This window comes from Tachypleus tridentatus, chromosome 3 (assembly GCF_004210375.1).
Source record: "Tachypleus tridentatus isolate NWPU-2018 chromosome 3, ASM421037v1, whole genome shotgun sequence".
In the NCBI taxonomy this organism is placed as follows: domain Eukaryota; kingdom Metazoa; phylum Arthropoda; class Merostomata; order Xiphosura; family Limulidae; genus Tachypleus; species Tachypleus tridentatus.
This window is the reverse complement of record NC_134827.1, coordinates 42,374,152-42,395,603: the sequence shown is the minus strand read 5'-3', so window position 1 is coordinate 42,395,603 and position 21,452 is coordinate 42,374,152. Positions and strand designations below refer to the sequence as shown.

The 21,452-nt window shown below is 33.9% G+C and overlaps 1 protein-coding gene across 2 annotated transcripts in view; it reads right to left on the bottom strand.

Moving 5' to 3' along the window:
* LOC143246751 (ionotropic receptor 25a-like) overlaps positions 1-4,463 on the bottom strand; it is a 29,747-nt gene extending 25,284 nt beyond the window's left edge. For both annotated transcript variants that reach the window (XR_013026127.1, XM_076493858.1), the window contains exon 1: positions 4,197-4,463. The gene's annotated coding sequence lies outside the window, so the exon portion shown is untranslated. The remainder of the gene's footprint in view (positions 1-4,196) is intronic.
* Positions 4,464-21,452: the final 16,989 nt, after the last annotated feature.

Genomic DNA, 21,452 nt, shown 5'->3' with positions numbered 1-21,452 from the left:
TAGGACTAGGGGACACAAATGTGAATTTTGACAGGGTAGGAGTCATCTTTAGGTAAAATAGTTTTATATTCCAACAGGACGACTAAACATCGGAATGAGTTGCCTTCAAATGTTATAGAGGGAGTAAATTTAAATTTGTTTTAGAGCTTGATGTTAAGAATATTGAGATAAGTGCTGCCACCTGTAGTTAGGAATATTTTTTTTGTACATGTGCTCTCAATAAATAAACACGTATCAACACTTGATACATATATAAATGATAAGGATTGGCTTTAAGGTTTCTTGTTTGTTTAATTTAGTTAAGAATGAGGAACAGTCGATATGGACCAACAGATCTCGTGTTGTCCCAAAATATTATGTTATAACCAACAGATAAACCAGTAATAAGAATAGATTTAGGTCCAACACTATTCACATCATTCACAGAATGTTTCAGATCCATCTATTTAGAAATACTAAACAGATAAATACAAAGAGATTGTTTACTAAACCTCTATTTAACACACAATATTCAGAGGATTACTTCTGAATAATTGATACTTTCTTATATGAAAGATGAAAGTAAGCAAATCATATTTCTACGCTTCTGGAAGAACCAACCATGACAACTGCAATAACACAAACACGAGAAATGTAGCATAAATATTGCCCAGCAGTGTCTGTTAACATCAGCAGAAAATATGGTTCAATATTACTCAGCAGTGTCTGTTAACTTTAGCAGAAAATATGGTTCAATATTACTCAGCAGTGTCTGTTAACATTAGCAAGAAATGTAGTTAAATATTACTCAACAGTGTCTGTTAATATTAGCAAGAAATGTGGTTAAATATTACTCCACAGTGTCTGTTAACATTAGCAAGAAATGTGGTTAAATATTACTCAGCAATGTCTATTACCATTAGCAGGTGTTTGTAATCATTTGAGTCGTCCTCTAGTACCTCACGATTTGGTCTGAAATCCTATGAAAGTAACAACCGGGTTTCAATATTTGTCTTGGACTCAACACAGATAGCCCATTTTGTAACTTTAGGCTTAAAAAACAAATAAGAGCGGTTTTAAGCTTCTGAATGATAAGTGGGAGCATGAGAGAAACTGACCACTTTACAGTATAATGTGAGGATTTACATTAAGCAAGGAATATTATAATGTAAGAAAAACTATAAATCGAATCATAACACAAAGGAATAAAAACATTACTGTTATTAGAATTAGCTACTTAGAAAACTTTGGTTATTTGTAGAACGGAAAATTACATGTCTGATAAATACATTCTTACAGTGACCAAGTGACACGATAATAGGAAAGCTGAACTATTGTGCATATTTTTATATATGCCTAAATACATTGATGAATATGAAAAATAAGAAGCTTTGAATTAAAGTAATGAGTGAATACTTGATAGTCCATCACTTATTAACACGAATGTGAATTATATAATTCTCTAATAAAGTATATTAGAATGTGGTATATCCTCGGTAAAGGTAAATCAAATAATGTGTGGCTGTTATTAAAACCTGAGAAATTAGATAAATTGTAATATTATTGGGGTAAGTTCCAAAGAATGTCACTAGATGGTAATAGTTTTGTAGAACGCCACAGAAAAGTGAATAGTTCATACTATATCAATCAGAGGGTGTGATAATAGATTAATTATGTAACACTGACTTTATCCCTTCCAGCCGTGGGGGCGTTATAATGTTACGGTCAATCCCACTATTCGTTGGTAAAAGAGTAGCCCAAGAGTTGGCGGTGGGTGGTGATGACTAGCTGCCTTCCCTCTAGTCTTACACTGCTAAATTAGGGACGGCTAGCACAGATAGCCCTCGAGTAGCTTTGTGCGAATTCAAAAACAAACAAACAAACACTGACTTTATTGGATAGTCGTGTATTTTGATTATAATATTAATATGTTAATTGACATTTTTTTCTGTACCATATTATAAAATTTTTTTTTTTAATTATACGTTAAAATTATTCATAAAATAATGTACTTAAATTATTTACCCAACGGATTTCTAAAGACTCAGCCTCTAGTTACAAAAGTTGTGTTATAACGAATTTTGTTTATATATATTCGTTGCGAAATCTAGAAAACAAATTTTATTTCTGTACAATCGCCATGGTCAACTTTCTTGTATTTTGGATAAATGTCCATATAGTACAAGAGTAAATGAAGTAAACATTTTTAGGATTAGTCGAGTTTATTCAACTATAACTTTTTAGTCTTTTTAGTGGGTTTCAATGACCAGGGTGAGGACATAAACTACTGTGCACCTTTTTAAAAAAAACAACAAATGTACAAGGTATTTCACGGTTATTATATTCAATAATTTTAAATCCACGTAATTCTTAAAATGAAATGTTAAAAGTATACAAAATCAAGAGTTTTCAATAGAATTAACATTTGAAAGATCAACATAATGATCGGAAATCTTCTGTACACAAAACTGTGTCCAATTGTGAAAGTAATGTTTTTCGTAACGAGATTTTCTGTTACGCATAATCATAATTAAGGAAAATATACAGCAGCAATTTATACTTTGCTAAATGACAATTTGTATTCAAGTATCGTATATTCTAAACATATTAAATACTATATATTTTTTGTAAAATAACTCAAATCACAAAAGTAATGCACCAAAACAAATCTTTCACTTGTTAACTGTAATAAATAAGTACGTAACTTGTGCCTCTTTACGTTTCGAAAACTGTAACTCTTTATGTAAAACGTTTTATTTTGAAATAAAAGTACTAAAACCTTTGCTAGATTGTTGATACACCAATACAGTAAGATACGAATAACTAGAACATTTTTAAACTCACAAACTTTGTAATTTAGCAGTATAATTTTATGTTCTAAACTGAATAAAAATAACAAATGAAAGACTAGTTCATTTGTCAAAACACTAAAAAAAATATATAAAGGTAGTTACTTCGTCTTGTGACATAACCCATAGTTTAAATTACATGGACAACAGATTAAGAACTCTAGACACGTTCCTTCATGTGTGTATTATAATTTTCAAGTAAATTGCGTGAACCCAAACAAACAAAATTTGTAACTATTTTAATTTTTATAATTCTTTATAGCTAAAGTATGGTGCAAGATTAGGCGTACGTTCGTTTAAAGTTCGGTTTACATAATTTATTACGACCATGATTTTACCAGTACAGGTATCGTGGAGTTTAGTTTAGTTTAATTATGGTAAACACTAAGGTTCGTATTTCGATATGTATAAATCAAACAGTAACATTTATTACCTCGTTAAAAATGGTTGTCAGAAAAGTTTTTATATCCATTATTTTTCACACGATAACCGTGCTTTGTTATTTATTGCCTTGCTTTGAAACCATATGAGAGTGCGTGGGTAAATTCAAGCCCCTGAGTTCCTTGTGCTCCAAAGTGTCCATTTTTTCTCTTTCATAAAAATACGTCAACAACCATGAAAATATACACCATGGCTTTCTCAGCTCGAGTTATTGTAATAAAAATAAAATAGGATATTTCATCTTAAAATCAGTTTTAAATCAGGTTAAAATTTTACCCGAGAGGCAACTCACAATCCCCATAGTTTCTGTTAACACACACTCAAACTAAAAAAAATATTTTGAGTGTATTCGATATTTGAAAAGTAATATTTTGTCAGTAAACTCCTACCCTTTTAATATCGGTAATATATTACCGTTTGTAACCATAACAGTTCTTTATTGTTGACTATTTTAATTACATAAGAATGTCTTATCGTTTCATTGTTATGATACAATAAGAATGTCTTATCGTTTTATTGTGATGATACAATAATAATGTCTTATCGTTTCATTGTTATAATACAATAAGAATGGCTTATAGTTTCACTGTTATCATACTATAAGACTGTCCTTTTAAAACCTTTTAAATACACATCGTCTCTACTTTCTTATAAAACCATAGACATTTCATGTAACTTTTTCATATCTACATTGTCACTATAACCGTGTTATTTCATGTTTTTACTTGATACTTCTCTGTTATGAAAAATATTAATAAAAAACTAGAAAACAACAACATTTTGATCAAAATAGTTTAAATAAGCGAAATTTTCTGTTGTTTTTATTTGTAAAAAACAGACAAAACTTTATAATGTTCTGTAACATACTATCTTGTATTTGAGCTCAGCTTTTTTATCTAATTAAAAAACTGAAAAACATTTTCTTACCTGTAGATGGAAGTTCTTTTCCGTCTTTGTTTATTAGTGTTTATGGTAACACCACTGTTTACACTTCTTTTATGGGCACTTTTCTCACACAAGAACGAACGAACAAGTAATCGATGTGGGCAGTGACAATAAAGGCGGTTGTAGGTGTACACGCTAGGTAGACCTATCGCCAGAGTTTCTAATATTTTGTCATCTTGTTCGTTTGGAAACTGCATACACTAGTAATGATGTTTCGGTCAGTCAAATTATTGATGTAGATTCTTGTAGAAACCTGGAGAATTACCAATACTGTTCAGGTCCTAATATATTGTCCCAACAAGTAACAGGACGTGACATAAAATAAATTCAAACAAGAACTTGGAAAATAACTAGGGTAAACAGAGAACAAAAAACTAAAGGGACTCTCATTAGAGTGCATACCTCCGACATGCAGCCTTGTTCATATTCGGCCCTGAAAAAATACGCAAATCTATCTAAATGTAATTCTTGATGAAGTCTGACAATGAAAAATAATATTCTAAATATGTCTACCAAGTTTCGTCAAAATTCGATTATTTTTGACTGAATTATAGAACACAAATAGTGTATTGTTTTGAATTTCGCACAAAGCTACTCGAGGGCTATCTGCGCTAGCCGTCCCTAATTTAACAGTGTAAGACTAGGGGAAAGCAGCTAGTCATCACCACTCACCGCCAACTCTTGGGGCTACTCTTTTACCAACGAGTAGTGGGATTGACCGTAACATTATAACGCCCTCACGGCTGAAAGGGTGAGCATGTTTGGCGCGACGAGGATGCGAACCCACGATACTCAGATTCAGCCTTAACACGCTTGGCCATGCCGGGCCTACACAAATAGTGTAACAAAATTATTATTTGTTTTAACACATAGGGATTTTTTTTTTTAATTTTAGTGACCTTATTGTGATCTTGGTCTTTAACCTTGACCTTTCAAAGACAACTCACTTCTAAGTTTGATCATAGTCCAAAGGTAAATCAACTTTCTATTTAACCATTTTGAGAAATCATGTTGTGAAATACACACAGGGATAAAAATATAATATCCGTCAACTCACGTGACGGACGTAAAGAAAAATGGAAGTGGCACCTGTAGATGTGAGAAAGAGATAGTATTCATTTGTGTTCATTGTACATTCAAAAAATGAAAAACATCTTGTCAGATACAAACACATTTAAACTATTAAACATATAATAGGAAACATTTATTAAACGTTTCGGAATCCTCACACTTCCATCATAGGTAATACAGAGGTACATAAGATATTTGTAATTACAACATAAGTATATATAAATAATTACTAAACAATAGCCCCCAAGGGGTTCAGCGGTATGTCTGCGGACTTACAAGGCTAAAATCCGGCTTTCGATACTCGTAGTAGGCAGAGCACAGATAGCCCATTGTGAAGCTTTGTGCTTAATTCAAAACAAACCAAACAATATAAATATGAGTCGAGAAAATGTGGCACAACTGACATAGTTATGTTTCTTTGTATTTGAATTTTGCACAAAGCTAAAACAAAGACCAGGACTTCTGGAATAATGTTATTTGGACAGATGAGTTCAAAATTGAATTATTTGGACACCAGCACAGAGGACATGTTTGGCGTAAACCAAATACAGCATTCCAGGAAAAGAACCTCATACCAACTGTGAAGCATGGAGGTGGAAGTGTCATGGTTTGAGGCTGCTTTGCTGCAGCAGGACCTGGATAGCTCACAATCATAGAATGCACCATGAATTCTACTGTGTATCAGAGGGTGCTTGAGTATCATGTGAGACCATCTGCACGAAAATTAAAGCTGAAGCGGAACTGGACCCTGCAACACGACAATGACCCAAAACATACCAGTAAATCCACCAAGGACTGGTTGAAAACTAAGAAATGGAGAGTCCTGGAATGGCCGAGTCAAAGCCCAGATCTTAATCCCATTGAGATGCTGTGGGGTGACTTCAAATGGGCTGTACATGCAAGAAACCTCTCAAACATCTCACAGCTAAAAGACTTCTGCATTGAACAAACTTTCTTCAGAACAATGTCAGAGACTGGTAGATGGCTACAAGAAGCGTCTCACTGCCGTTATCTCATCCAAAGGGGGTAACACTAGCTATTAGGGGGTAGGGTGTCCTTACTTTTTCTTCAGTTAGAATATGCATTTTTGTAGAATAACATTTACAGAAGATCTTGAAAAGTCTTTTCTTCAGTTTTAATTGTTTAGTTATATTCCTATAATCTCTCAGTATTGTTAAAATTGAGATTAAATATCTATATATCCAAAAATGTTACAAAAATACACAGACTTTCATAGGGTGTCCTAACTTTTTCACATGACTGTACATTACTATCCTTCTGTTAAATATATAAATATATATATACAAGTATTATGCTCATTGTGAAGGTTAAACGACAATAGTACTAGTTCTTTTCTTGCCTTATTTGATGGTTAATGCTGTGCTTTGTAGCAGTATGTGACATTGTATCTGCTGTATGACTTGAAGATTTAAACACAACTGTGAACTACGATACCCTAATAGCAATACCTGTACGTGTAAAGTAAGTTAGTAACAGTAGCGCTAAAACTGTTTTCAGTCTTTAAATATTACAATTTACAGAAACTTTCACGTTATATGTAACTAAACAGTAAGTTGTTAGGACTTAAATCTACAAAATACGATTACCATCAAAACTTAAAACTATAATATCCATATCTGTTATTCAGTTAAGATTTCAAAAGTCTTAACGTGTTTTGTTTTTCTAATTACAGTGCTATTGTTATTTTTTATGTAACATTTGCTAGCTGGTGTTAAAAATTGTGACTACGAAATTAACAGATATTGATTTATAAAATTATCAACCTAATATGTCTAAGGCGAGGAAAATGGTCTGAAGCTAGAAATATTAATCTTGACAAAGGACTTTTCAGTATTTTGTTTGTTTCTTCATTAATATATTGTTTTATTTCATATCATTTGTTGCACTTTTTATTCTTAAAATATTTCTTATTCAGCAATTATATTATTAACAATAATAATTCATAACCTCGTTATAGCAGATTTATTACCATACTTAAACTTTTAGTTAAACTACATTGTAAAAGAGATACATTAAAATGTCTGCTAAATAGTGCATAAAAGACGTTATGATTATAGGTAGTGTTAATACATCCAATCGTAATTTTCTCAGACTGATTTGTAAAGAGATTTTGCAAAAATTTATTGGCTTCCCACAATGTTACTAATTTAAGCTGTATCTAAATTTTGATTTTGATTGAGAATTTTTATTGTGTAATTCTAGAACATTTCAAATAGAAGGATTCTTTGTGACATAAATATTATTACTTTTGTGTAACTTTTGTCAACAATAGTTTTAAAACTATTAAATGACACAAAAGATTTGAAACATTACATTATAAAGTTTGTTTGTTTGAATTTCGCACAAAGCTACTCGAGGGCTATCTGTGCTAGTCGTCCCTAATTTAGCAGTATAAGACTAGAGAGAAGGCAGCTAGTCATCACCATCCACCGCCAACGCTTGGGCTACTCTTTTACCAACGAATAGTGGGATTGAACGTCCTATTATAACGACCCCACAGCTGAAAGGGTGAGCATGTTTGGCGCGACGGGGATGCGAACCCACGACCCTCAGATTACTAGTCGCATGCCTTAACACACTTGGCCATGCCGGGCCTTACATTATAAAGAATGTTATTTTCTTTCAGCACGTAGTTAAATGCCAAGTAAATAAAAATTATGACAAGAATTGTAATATTGTTTTAAAAATAAACATTGGATGTAGTGAAAGCAAAATAATGTTTCTTCAACATTGCATCCTTAAGCTATTGCTAAAGTACAGGATTATGCGTAGAGATTTTAGAAGTTAAACCTAATTTTTTTTAAATAATGTAGATTATGCGTAATAACATTTTTTATCCATTACACTAAACAAAGTTATGATTCTGAAATGATACATTTTCTGACAGAGAAAGAGATATACATGAGTGATCACGAAAAACCCACTTAAAGTAAAAATGTATCTCAAGACAGTTGGTATGAATATTAGAACTTAAAATAAAGTAGAGAACAACGTTTTGACCTTCGTAGGTAATCTTCTTTGTTAACTTGATGATGACCTAAGAAGGTCAAAACGTTGTTCTCTACTTTATTTTAATAAAAGTTTTAATACTGATATCAGCCGTCTTAAAATACAAAGAGATATACATGGTTAGGTAATTTATAAGAACATTGTTATTTTGTGTTTTTACCAAAAATATTTTTATTGTAAATATGATTAACAAACATTTAATCAGTAAGTTAATTTGAACAGTTTCGTATTTCAAAAACTGATCATTTTCATTATTGAATGTAGTTAAAATACAATACACTAGATAGCGTGGCAGAGCATTTTTAATTGTATGTGGTAAAATGGAAGTTTTTCAATGTATGAAAGAAACATTTTACTTTTTTTTTTTCATTTCCTTCACTTGGGACATGAAAGGCCATAATCCTCTAACGGTCTTATGTCGGTCCTTTGTTCAAGTAATACCCGTGCAAAAGGAAGGGTAATATATATATATATATATATATCCCTTTCTACTAATTAAAGTTTAACTTATAAAGCATTATTTCAAAACAAACATCTACCTTGGCTGGTCTAATAATTATTCAATACACTCTCTCTACACGGGTTCAGTCGAAGTGACTGACCATGTGACCACTTTTTACCCGTTATATTTTTGATACAACAAACATTTAATATTGCATGCATATCTTCATAAAATTTCGGCAAACTTTTAATAAACATTACAAGTCTTTTGCATACATAGAATCGAGTTTGTGATGAGTATTTTATTAAATTGAAAAAGATATGTGTGCGAATATATCGTAATTTTTTTTTACTAGTCTGAGAGCAAACAAATTTCATGTTAAGATTAAAAGTACTTTTCTTCATCTCAAAAATTTCAAATTTCATTTGTCTAATTTCTAAAACTACCTAAATCCATTTCAAACGTTTTACTTTTTCAGTAAAACTTTATGTTTTATCTGTTACTTTGTCTATCATAACTCTATAAAACGTTGGTTTATTTGACCGACCTTGTAACCACGAATAAAATATAAATAGATTTAAATTACCTCTTTCTTCTTTAAACGAATTGCAAATGAAAATGTGAAATTACATTTATTTATCTTAAGTAACTTTAAATTTGTAATAATATAAATTTATTTATACTTATATTTTATTGCCCTTGGTGATGGTGCACTAAATTGTTCTTATTTAGTTAAATAACGGATCAAAGAACATAGATCAATAATAGGTAAAAGGTTCACAGAGCTTTTTTACCAGTTTTTTGGCTTTCTAAATATGTGACAAAAGCCATTACAAATTAATTGATACTCACTGATCAGTTACCTTAAATTTGGAAAAGATATATAATTACAGATTCAGAAATGGATATTGATAAACAATCTGCATTATGTATATAATATGAATACTCTTAAACGGGATGGTAATATACATATATATGAAATCTGAACATCATCTAATTCGAGACATGTGCCAAACAAATAGATCATCCTCAGTGATATAGTGGTATGTCTGTGGACGTACAATGCTAGAAACGGGGTTTCGATACCCTTGGTGAGCAGAGCACATATAGCTCAATATGTATCTTTGGTCTTAATTACAAACAAATGAACAGGTCATGTATTGCTATCCTTGCTTTACGAATTGTGACGTCAGCAGCATGTGTGACTTATACAGATACAACACACTTAAGTTTAAGGTTGAAAGGGGTTATGTCACAGATAAACTTGGTCCTGCAGAGTATCGAATCACAGTATAAAAGAAACGTAGTTTTTATCAGCAATATGTTTCGTTGTCTTTATGAGAGACAACATTCTGTCTTCATTCCTATCTCTTGATGAGAGTAGAGCTGTAGATGACCATCTCTGACAGATTTTGAAATAGAGATACTTGGGAAGGGAACTATGCGATAACAATCATCACCAACTTCTGGGCTGTTGTTTACACACACGTATTATACTTATCATAATATCAGAAAGCATTCACTACTTTGACTGAAAGGATATGAATATCGTACACCATGTTTTCATCTCTCGCCCTCTTCGCGAGATCATGCCATGGCTTTGTTAATTTCTTGCAAAACTTATTTATTTGTGTAATGTTTCAACACTGTTTGAATTTTTTAATTTTAAATTTTATTTTAATTATATAATTTAATGGCACAATTAGAAGACCACTTTATGTTTTACATAGTTTCATTTTCTAATTAAGTTATATGTTATCCCGTATTAATTCAATTTTCGGTGAAACACCTTCACGGTTTAGGGTTAACAGGCTTAAACTTAACAGTGGAATTGGGGTGCTCCTGAGGTAGAAAGAAATAAAGAAAGAATTTAGCATATAAAAACGTAAATAAATTAAATTGTAGATTATATTTTAAAAGTAAAAATGGAAGTGGTAACTTCTGAAAATAACTTTCAAAAATAAAATTCACAAAAAATGTTTTTGGATATTGTAAATCGGTTATTTTTGTATTCTTATAATAACTATTCTGCATATTAAAATAAAGGAATTACAAAAGTAGCTATAATTCAAAACAATAACATGACTTGGTAAAGTGTAATAGCTACACTCAATTCTATTCAAAGAACAATAATAGCGTCACTTGAACATACTACATTTGAGAAACTTAACTGGATGAAAAGGTAAGTTAACTTTTTACTCACGCTAGTATATCTAGTTACGACACAAAGTGGTCTTACGTTAAGTAAATGTATTGGTTGAAACATTATAAAAAACATTATTTTTTATTTTTAAATGATTGTCGTCAGAATACTTAAGTTATGAAAGGGTAATTTACGATGTTCTTTCTTTATATCACTGGCAAACATGACCATTTACCTTAATTGTAAAGGAAAATAAATATTATTACATATCGTAGTAAACTGTTTAAGACACTGGGATGGGCGAGGTTACTGTAATAAGTCCACGAGTCATCCAGACCGTTATTAGAAACGTGTATAAACAACTTTATAATAGGATGCTTCGAAAAATTAATTTTGCGTGAATTCATACGTTAAAGTTTTTGAATAGTGTTATTAACAAAACAAGACTTTTAGGTTTCGAGTTTTATGGAATTTGTTTTTGCTTTATTTTTCAAAATAGGGAAGCGGAGAACAGCTGCTCCGTTTAAAAAAAAACTAAACGTTTGAAATACTGACTAGCACTTAATTATATGCTAACCATAATAAATATACGTGAAGTATGGAGACCAACAAATCCATATGTGGAGGTAAAGTTAATTATAATAAGTACTGTAATATTGTAACTGTATTTTCTCAGTTTCAATACTGACGCCATTAATCTCAATCTTAAGACGCCATTTGTACTCGCTATTCATTATCAGTATGTCTTCGTTGTAGTAGCTAATGGTGTAGAACACTTTACTTACATTCTGCTATTTTTAAAATGAACTGAGCTTGCATTTTGAACACTGCATGGAAGTGTTGTTTTTGTTTTGTGGACTTTTTTATTTTTGTTATTCATGCTGTAGTTAATATTAATTATTTATATACAATGTGATTTTTGAGAACTATATCGCAGCAGCACGTGCTGGATTCAAAACAAAAACAAAACAAAACTATATCAATTGTAAAATGTTGAATATCGAATTAAACATTAAATTTTAGACGACAATTTCTGATGTTTTGTATCTTTAGTATCTCATAATTAGTATTTTTTCACTTATTTAATATCTCAGCTTTTAAAAATGTATTGATGTAATTTGACTTTTGATTTGTATATTGCTTCCTATGCTAGCTATAATGGGAACAAGAAATTTAATACAATCAAAACGTATAATAGACCTAAGTGAAATTTAACTGTACAATGTTTTAACACACTTTGTAATATTAGTTTATTTTTCCTTCTCACGTTGTAATTTCTTTTGTGTAATAATGTCTTGTATTTAAATATTTCGGTGGTGTACTTTTGAGCGCTACATCGCAGTACATTTTAACTGCACTGGAAATAACAGTGAAACAAAGAAATAGATTTTGAAAATAAGCTTGCAAATTTAATGTCCCAGTTGTTGTTGTTGTCCTCTGTTTATTCTTCTGATCCTGTATTCGACGGGTGTTATTTAACACCGTCTAAGATTTAAAAGTAAAAGGAAGATGGTTTTATTTAACATATGTTGTAGTTTAAAAACGTCTGTTAACTTTATAGTCAATGTCATTATGTTCTCAACATGCTTACAAAGTGAAATGTGTTTATCATTTAATATTTTGTCTTTAGTTCCTACAGCTTTCTTGTATAATAAAAGTTCTTCATTATTAGAAACATTAACTTCTGAAGATTACTACTGTATTAACTGAAATGATAAATGTACATGAAATAAAAAATTTAGGAGATATATGTGTTCTGAAAGTGAATTATATTATATATAATTTGTCACTTTAATATTTATTTTACTTACTTATTTCTCCGATTTTTTTCAGAAACCTAAAAACTGAACGGCTTACATTTTACGCTAAATATAATACTTATAAATACTTGTGCCACTGTTTTGACATTAATTTATATTTCAATAAAAATATGCTCAGATTTACTGTAAATTAACACGTCCTTCACTTTTACAACAAATGCTATACTTGACGGATGCTCTTAAATTATATATAAGAATTAAGTTTTGGCTTTAGAGCAACTAATGGCAGTAAAGTATCAGTATCATAACTAGTAACAACAACAAGAAAATTTCAGACGGTTTAAGGACTTTTTAATGTGTTCTTTACGATCACGTTGTCTATGTTTCTGACGTGTGGTTAAAATATTAATTCAGCATTGAACATTTGTCGTGTTCAAAAGAATATATTTTAAAAATTTCGTTTAAAATAATTTTGAATAGAAGATGTAAGTTAAGCTTCCTTTTAATTTTAAATATTACCTCATTTCGGTTTTTAGTGTTTCACATTTTTAATGTATTTTGTTTTAAACACTAAATATAGCTATATCTTATGCTGCATGTATGATGTAAACGTACAAAAAATGGATTCTAGAATGAGTTATTTAATTAAATAGTAAAATCAAAATAGAAAACTAACATTTACACTTTCCTTTCCGCCATTAATGCTAGCAATTCTATTTTATTTTTGTTTTATGCGTGTGTGTGTATAATTCTATTTTTCATAAATATAAGATGACAAAACATTGTGCGTTGACTATCATAGCAGTAGATAAGCAAAGTAACAAAACTGAATAATGTAATGTTTAACAAGTGCACTTTATAATATGGTAACATTATTATGATCATTTTCTCACTATTATATTTTTGTTATTAAAACTTTATTTATTTTTGATATTATATAATTATGATGTAAAGCACTAGATGTCAGCACGATAATTTTGGAATAATAAAGCAAGTGTGAGAACTTACAAAAGCGACATGGCTAGGAGGTTAGGGCGCTCCACTTGTAATATGACGTTAACGGGTTCGAATCCCTATCTTACCAAACATACTTGCTCTTTCAGCCGTGGGAGTGTTATGATATTTCCGTAAATCCCATTATTCGCTGGTAGAAAACTAGCCCAGTAATTGACGGTGGGTGGAGGTGGCTAGTTGCCTTCCCTTTAGTCTTTCACTAGTAAATTAGAGACAGATAGCCCTCAAGACCTACAACTGAACGATAAATGGGTGATTTGAAAATACGCTTAGAATATTTATTTTTATGTATTCCTAGCTTGTGCCTTGTATTTTGTATCTCTTGCACTTTCATATTCTTTACACAGTTGTAATTTTACAACTAAATGGCAAAATTATCAACAAGAAATAAAACTACGAAATTTTTATCAGCAGAAATACACGTGCCCAAAGTAAACTTCAAAGATTAAGATAATACTTAGGATCCCACAATTTTCTAACGTCGTTTGCCAACTAACAGTGCTCTTAAATAAATTATATTTTATAGATTCATAAGTATTATGTTAAAACATTGGTAAATATTTTTGAAATCGTATAATACATATGAATAATATTTCGATATATTTGGATACTATTTGTACTTGTTTTGCTTCCTTCTAACCTATCTCCTGTTAGCGTACATTTTATTAACAACAAACAAAAACGAAAACTGATAAATAGACATATTCGAAAACTGATTTGTAAACTTTTGTTGCCACTCTCGAACAGTCGTTAGGTTGGGTGAGGTTAGATGTAGTTCATGTTATGCTAGGCTACGGTTAGGTTTATGTAAGGCTCGGTTATATTACGTTAGGTTTATGTTTAGTTAGGGTAGTTTAGGCGAGGTTAGGACAGATTACATTAGGTAGGTTAAAGTTAGCACAAGGTTCGGTTTGGTGTTGGGAGTGTTAGATTGATTTAGGTTACGTAAGGTTTAGGTTAAGTTAGGTGAGGTTAGACTATGTTTGGTTAGGTTAGTTCAGGTTAAGTTTAGGTTGGGAAGGTTAGATTAATTTAGGTTAAAAAGGTTTAGGACAGGTTATGTTTGGCTACGTTTGGTTAGCCTAGGTCGTGTTAGGTAGATTTATGTTAGCTTCAGGTTGGCTTAGGTACGGTTTGGTTAGTTTTAGGTTAGGTAAGATCTGGTTAGGCTATGTTTGGTTAGGTTAGGCTGAGTTAGATAGGTTTAGGTTAGGGTAGGACAGGTTAAGTTAAATTTAGGTTAGTTTATGTTGGGATAGAGTACATCATGATAGGTTTAGGTTTGTTTTAGGTTGTGTTAGGTAATGTTAGATTATGTTACATTTAGTTTACTTGAGGATATGTTAGGTTGAGAGAGGTTAAGTCCTTTAAATTTATGCCAGGTTGTTTTAGGTTAATTTTGGGTAGGGTAGGTTTAGGTTCGGTTGCATTAGGCAGATATTAGGTTTAGGACTTTAGGTTAAATTGCTTTGGTTATGTTAGGTTTCAGATAGGTTAGGTTTAGATTGGATAAGTTTGAGGTAAAGGTCAGGTGAAGTCAGACTAGGTTAGGTAGGTGTGTTTTAGGTTAGCTTTGGTTGTGTTATGTTACGTTTAGGTTAGATTACGTTAAGGTTAATTTCACGTTAGGCTAAGTTTTGATTAGGTCGCATTACGTTTGGGTTATGTTGAGATTAAGTTTAGTTTAGCTAGGTTAGGTTAAGACAGATTAAGGCTCGATTATGTTACGTTTGGGTTGGGTTAGGTTACTTTTAGTTAGGTTAAGTTCATTTTTGTTAGGTTAGATTGGTTAGATTATGTTTGATTAGGTTGGGTTAAACTAAGGTTAGGTTAGATTAAGGTTTAGGTTAGGTGAAATAAAATAAATTATGTTACATTAGTTTAGGTTGAGTTAGGTGTGGTTTAGGTTAGTTAAATTAGATTTGGTTGGTTTGACTTACGTAAAGTTAATAATAGGTTATATTTAGGTCAGATTAGGTTTAGATAAAGTTATGTTAGTTTAAGGTATGGATTAGGTTAGTAAGGTTACCTTTGATAACTTATATTAGGTTTCGTTTGTTATAAAATGTTTAGCATAAGAAAAAGAGCAGCTGTTTACGGGATATTTTGTTAAAGAATTTTAGGATTTTTATTATTAGAAATAAAGAATCCTGAAAATTTTCTTCGTAAGAATTGTGAGGTCTTTAAAGATATTTATTTGAACATTGTATAGATGGCCACAACTATTTTAGAGAATACTTTTGATTTAAAATTATAATATCTGTCGGTCGTATATACTATAATTAGAAGTGGAAAGCTGTTGTTAGTACTTGGCCATTAAACTGTTGGTAAATATCAGACTACGTTTTTATTATGGTACTACCTGGAATGGGCACATTGATGGCGTCCTGACTCTTTGAGAAATAATTATTTCAGTATTTCGAATCAAAGGATGCCGGTGTATTTTATGGTTGGAAAGTTCAGTGTTTGAGTTGAAATTTAGTGTGCAGATTTCAGTGGTTTGTATCTGCGGCAATGTAACAGTTCCCTGGTATGGACATTTAAAAACATGACAAGTGGTAGGTAGTATGATGGTTGTTATCATTCTTACCGCAGTAAGAACAATATGCCTGTGTCATTAAGTTGTTAATGCTTGTCTGATGGACTGCAAACTTGTAAAAATCTGTAATCTCATGAGAACAAAGGTCACATGCCATTTCTGTGGTACAAACACAGTTGTGCTGACCCGCTCAATTCTGTTATCTATTCCCTCATTTGAATTGACTGAAGTTGTAGATATAGACATGGTTTGGTTGTGAGGTAGTGTCTTAGTGAATTACGACACGTTTCCTGACATATTTTGGGAAATACCATCCGCTTTGGTGATATTGTTGTCACAGGCCTCACTCGGGGAAGCAATATAACTTTAAGCCATCCATCTCTGTTATTCAGCACCTACCTCCAGTAGTAGATTCAGAGTCAGTTTCACTTTGGAACATGAGTCAGTGTTGTAATAAGCTTTTTCCAATACTTTATTCTTCATCTTAGGAAATTCTAAGCTTCTTGCTTGGGAATTATTCGAAAACTATGATCTCCAGTGGTGCCAAGTAGCTTGAGTTCAGCCACCACCCTAGCACCCCACGGACTTATGATCTCCAGTAGTGCCAAGTAGCTTGAGTTCAGCCACCACCTTAGCACCCCACGGACTTATGATCTCCAGTGGTGCCAAGTAGCTTGAGTTCAGCCACCACCCTAGCACCCCACGGACTTATGATCTCCAGTGGTGCCAAGTAGCTTGAGTTCAGCCACCACCCTAGCACCCGACGGACTCCAAACCATAGCTTTTATCAATTATTAAACTCTCCATTTTAATAAATGGCCTGATCTGATATAGAGTCGGCTAGGTCCCTATGAAATACAAACACACAGTAGGGTTTACCCTTTCGAGTAAACAGGTAGCAGATGAAGTCAGTAAGTTGTCATCTTGGTTTGACGAGTTTCTTTCCTGTTATAAGAATGGCTTCCCCTGCCTTTGGAAACATGGTGGGCAGCGAGGTTACCACGGATGTTTAGTGTTCTCTTTCGCGTTCTGGAAGTTTAGTTACAAGCTTCATCTGCATTCAGCCATACCACGGGGAGGTACCTCCATTGGACAGTGCTTGCATTGTTCAATGACTTAAGAGAGTCAATAGTTACTCTCGCCGTTTACCCAGGCTTGGTTGAATTTCTTCACTTTGACATTCAGAGCACTAGGCAGAAATCACATTGCATAGCACTGTCCAATTGCCGTCACAATGCTTTGTTTTAATTGCACAGTAGGATTCCTTCAGTATGTGACAGTTCTGAGTTAGTTGTTAGTTGCGGGCCAAAACGGTCGCACCAGGCGGGATCTCGGCAAACTATATATCTGAAGTAATTCTTGATGACGAGAAACCCACTTAAAATAAAAATATATCCCAGAACGGCTGGTATGGGAATTAACACTTTTATTGATAAGCAGAGAACGACGTTTAGATCTTCATAGGTCATTTTCAGGTCATGAAAGAGAGAGTTTGTAAGTGACCATTGCCGGACACTGTCTTAGGGACGAGAGTATAAACGGGAACGGAATTGTAGGGGCGTTGCAGTTGAATGTTAGGTTATTAATTAGTATAGGTATAAGGGTGTTTCTTTATATTGGTTTATATCTGAAGCCTTTCACGAGAAGGTCTCGACGCTGGTCCGCGCTTGACAAAACCATCAAAGGCTAGCCCTATATATGTAAAAAACGGCTGTTATGGGTAGAGAAAGCACTATGTAGCAGATCAAACAACGTTTTGACTTTCTTTGGTCATCCTCACGTGAACCTAATGATGACCAAAGAAGGTAAAAACGTTGTTCGCTCCGCTACATAGTGCTTTCTCTATCCATACCAGCCGTTTTTCCCAAATATAATTTTCTCTACATGTGGGTTTTCTCGTCATTACGGATTAAAGGCTAGCCATGCCTGGTCCTGGTGCAGTACCACACCTGCATCGGACCTCAGAGTCAGTCCTTGTCCCAAGATTACAGATCCGTTTTGCCAACTTACCTTACCTATATTGTTCTATCGACTACAGGATGTTCACCTTGAAAACCTGCTGTAAATATAGATGTGATCTACCTCGAAAATCACACTCTCTCTTGGAATTACAAGAGTGCTCCAGACACTACAAAAGCCACCGTGCTTTATGGATACAATATTCCTATCTCTAGGCAAGCCAATTCCAAGGACCCGATCCCTTACAAAGAAAAGACAACTCTTCCTGGGACTCCTGTCGACGTCTCCGAGTTTATTTGCATTATGGCACTTGACCCAAAGGTCGATCTTCGTGCCCAGGTTCGAGAATATTAACCCGATTTATTTGATCAGCTGTGGGACCTGCAACATTGAGATTGGTCCTGCTTTCAAATGGATTTCTCGTATCCCTTAGGACCAATTGACTCATGTTCAACTGCTGCTCATATGGAACCTTTCTTCACCTCAGCAGCTCCAGGTGGGCTCATACCAAGCACCTCCAACACTCGGCACTGCGATTCTTCTACTCGCCCTAACATAACACTCTGAATTTTTGCCACAGTGGCTGAGTGTAGGCTTGACACTCAAGCACCATCTATTTACAGGGCCAGGTCATTCAACAGGTGAGTTGTTACACACTAATGTTACAGGTTCCAACTTTTATGTCTATAGAAACAAACATTTTTCATTGAGCTACATGAGCGTCTTGCATTAGGCGCTGAAACCCAGCTTTTGGTTCATCCCACAACATCAGTTCTACTAACCAAAAATGGTACAATTGGCACTTACATCCATATATCCGGGCTTCAGTCGAGCAACTCAAACTTTTCACCCATTTAAAGTTTAAGAATAGGGTAGGTTGAAGTCGTTTTGACCCTAAGACCTCTGATCATTCACATTATTGGATGACACTGATTTATTCTCGAGCACCAGCTATCCTAAGAAAAACTTCAGAAGGAACAAGCTACTAGGTGGTTCGGTTAGTCTTTCGCCCCTATACCAACATCTGATGATCGATTTGTATGTTAGAATCTCTGCGGACCTCCGCCAGAACTTCTTCTGGTTCTATCCTGCCCAGACATAGTTCACAGTTTTTCGCGTCCCACTCCGCTCCACTGACTTGGCGACATGGGCGTGTCGTTGGTGCGCCCTATCGTGTAAAGTGGAGATACCAACAAAGTCGGCGGCTCGGCCAACCTTCACTTTCATCGCACCTTTGGGCCTCTATAAGACCCAATAACTTGCACACACGTTAGATTCCCTGGTCCGTGATTCAAGAAAGATCGGGTGGGTGACCGGCTTACTCACGGAAGCTTCGTAAGACTGAAGACGACTGCTATTGACAAACCACATGCTGGGTAGAGAGTTTGCGGCCTACAACTGAAGACAAGTTGCTGCTTCATCTTATAGGAAGGCACAGCGAGGATCGCACAGGGTTTCCTATATTGGGCGGTGCGTCCATTCAGACGGGCTTGCTATCGACAGAACGATTAGCGAAATATTTTCCTTTTTCTTTGCTTTTTAAGCCACATTATGTATTTGTTAGAAAATGCACCCTCAATCTTCAGTTTCCAATATTTCGCTTTTAATATTGCATTTAAAAAACACTTTTCTACATGCTTCAAAAAATTATCAAAGCTTTGATTCTTTTGTCAAAATTTTGCAGAAATGAATTTTCTTGTATTTCCACACAAAAACGGCCCGGCATGGCCAGGTGGTTAAGGCACTCGAATCGTAATCTGAGAGTTGCGGGTTTAAATCCCAGTTGCACCAAACATGCTTGCCTTTTCAGCCGTGGGGGCGTTATAATGTCACGATCAATCCCACTATTCGTTGGTAAAATAGTAGCCCAAGAGTTGGCGGTGGGTGGTGATGACTAGCTGTCTTCTCTCCAGTCTTACACTGCTAAATTAGGGACAACTAGCGCAGATAGCCCTTGAGTAGCTTTGCGCGAATATAAAAAATATCAAATAATAACAAAATTAAAACAATTTTAAAAAATTAATACAACAAAAAGGCCATGACGTATTCTTTCCAAATATACTACGACATTTGGATTGCTTTTACTCAGAGTTAGCGGAATTTTTTTTTTATTTTTGCTTTTGAAACGATATTACGTATTTCGCTAATCATTCTCAACTTTTCAAGGGTGTGTTTTTCTTATAGCAAAGCCACAAAGGGCTATCTGCTCAGCCCACCGAGGGGAATCGAACCCTTGATTTTAGCGTTGTAAATCCGGAGACATACCGCTGCTCAACTTTTCAAACAAAATAAACAAGATATGATACTTCTCTATTAGTATTGTGTTTAAATTTTTGTAATTTCGTTTTTAGACCCTACATACAATGACTCAATTTATTTGGGGGCCCAGCATGGCTAAGTGTGTTAAGGCGTTCGACTCATAATCCGATGGTCGCGGGTTCGAATTCCGGTTGCACCAAACATGCTTGCCTTTTCAGCCGTGGGGGCGTTATAATGTTACGGTCAATTCCACAATTTGTTGGTAAAACAGTAGCCCAAGAGTTGGCAGTGGGTGGTGATGATTAGCTGCCTTCCCTCTAGCCTTACACTGTTAAATTAGGGACAACTAGTGCAGATAGCACTCAGTAGCTTTGCGCAAAATTCAAAAACCAAACAAACAAACCATTTATTTGGAAACCTATCGTACAAACTAATTTTTTCTTTACTTTCGGTAATCTACGCATTGATGGTATAGTACTACTTATATAATTTTAGATTCGTAAATTAAGGACAATGCACGTAAGTCACGTATAATCAGGTCTGAGTATCTAGAACGATTTCTCAAACTGTGCAGTGAATGTGTTGTGTTTCATTATGCTTTTTTTTTTACCCTTTCACCACTGTCTGTTTAAGTATTAAGTATACTTCATAAAAAAATCTGGCTTTCTTTCGAAAAAGCCTTCTAATGTTTACTAAAGTTTACCAAATTTAATAATTTTTAATTAATATGTGTCAAATTAGTAATGTGTAAACCGTAACGAGTACGAACGGTACGACATTGGTCACACGGACCTATGTAGTGTTACTGTGAAGCTTTATAATGTCCCGGCATGGCCAAGCGCGTAAGGCGTGCGACTCGTAATCCGAGGGTCGCGGGTTCGCGTCGCGCTAAACATGCTCGCCCTCCCAGCCGTGTGGGCGTATATTGTGACGGTCAATCCCACTATTCGTTGGTAAAAGAGTAGCCCAAGAGTTGGCGGTGGGTGGTGATGACTAGCTGCCTTCCCTCTAGTCTTACGCT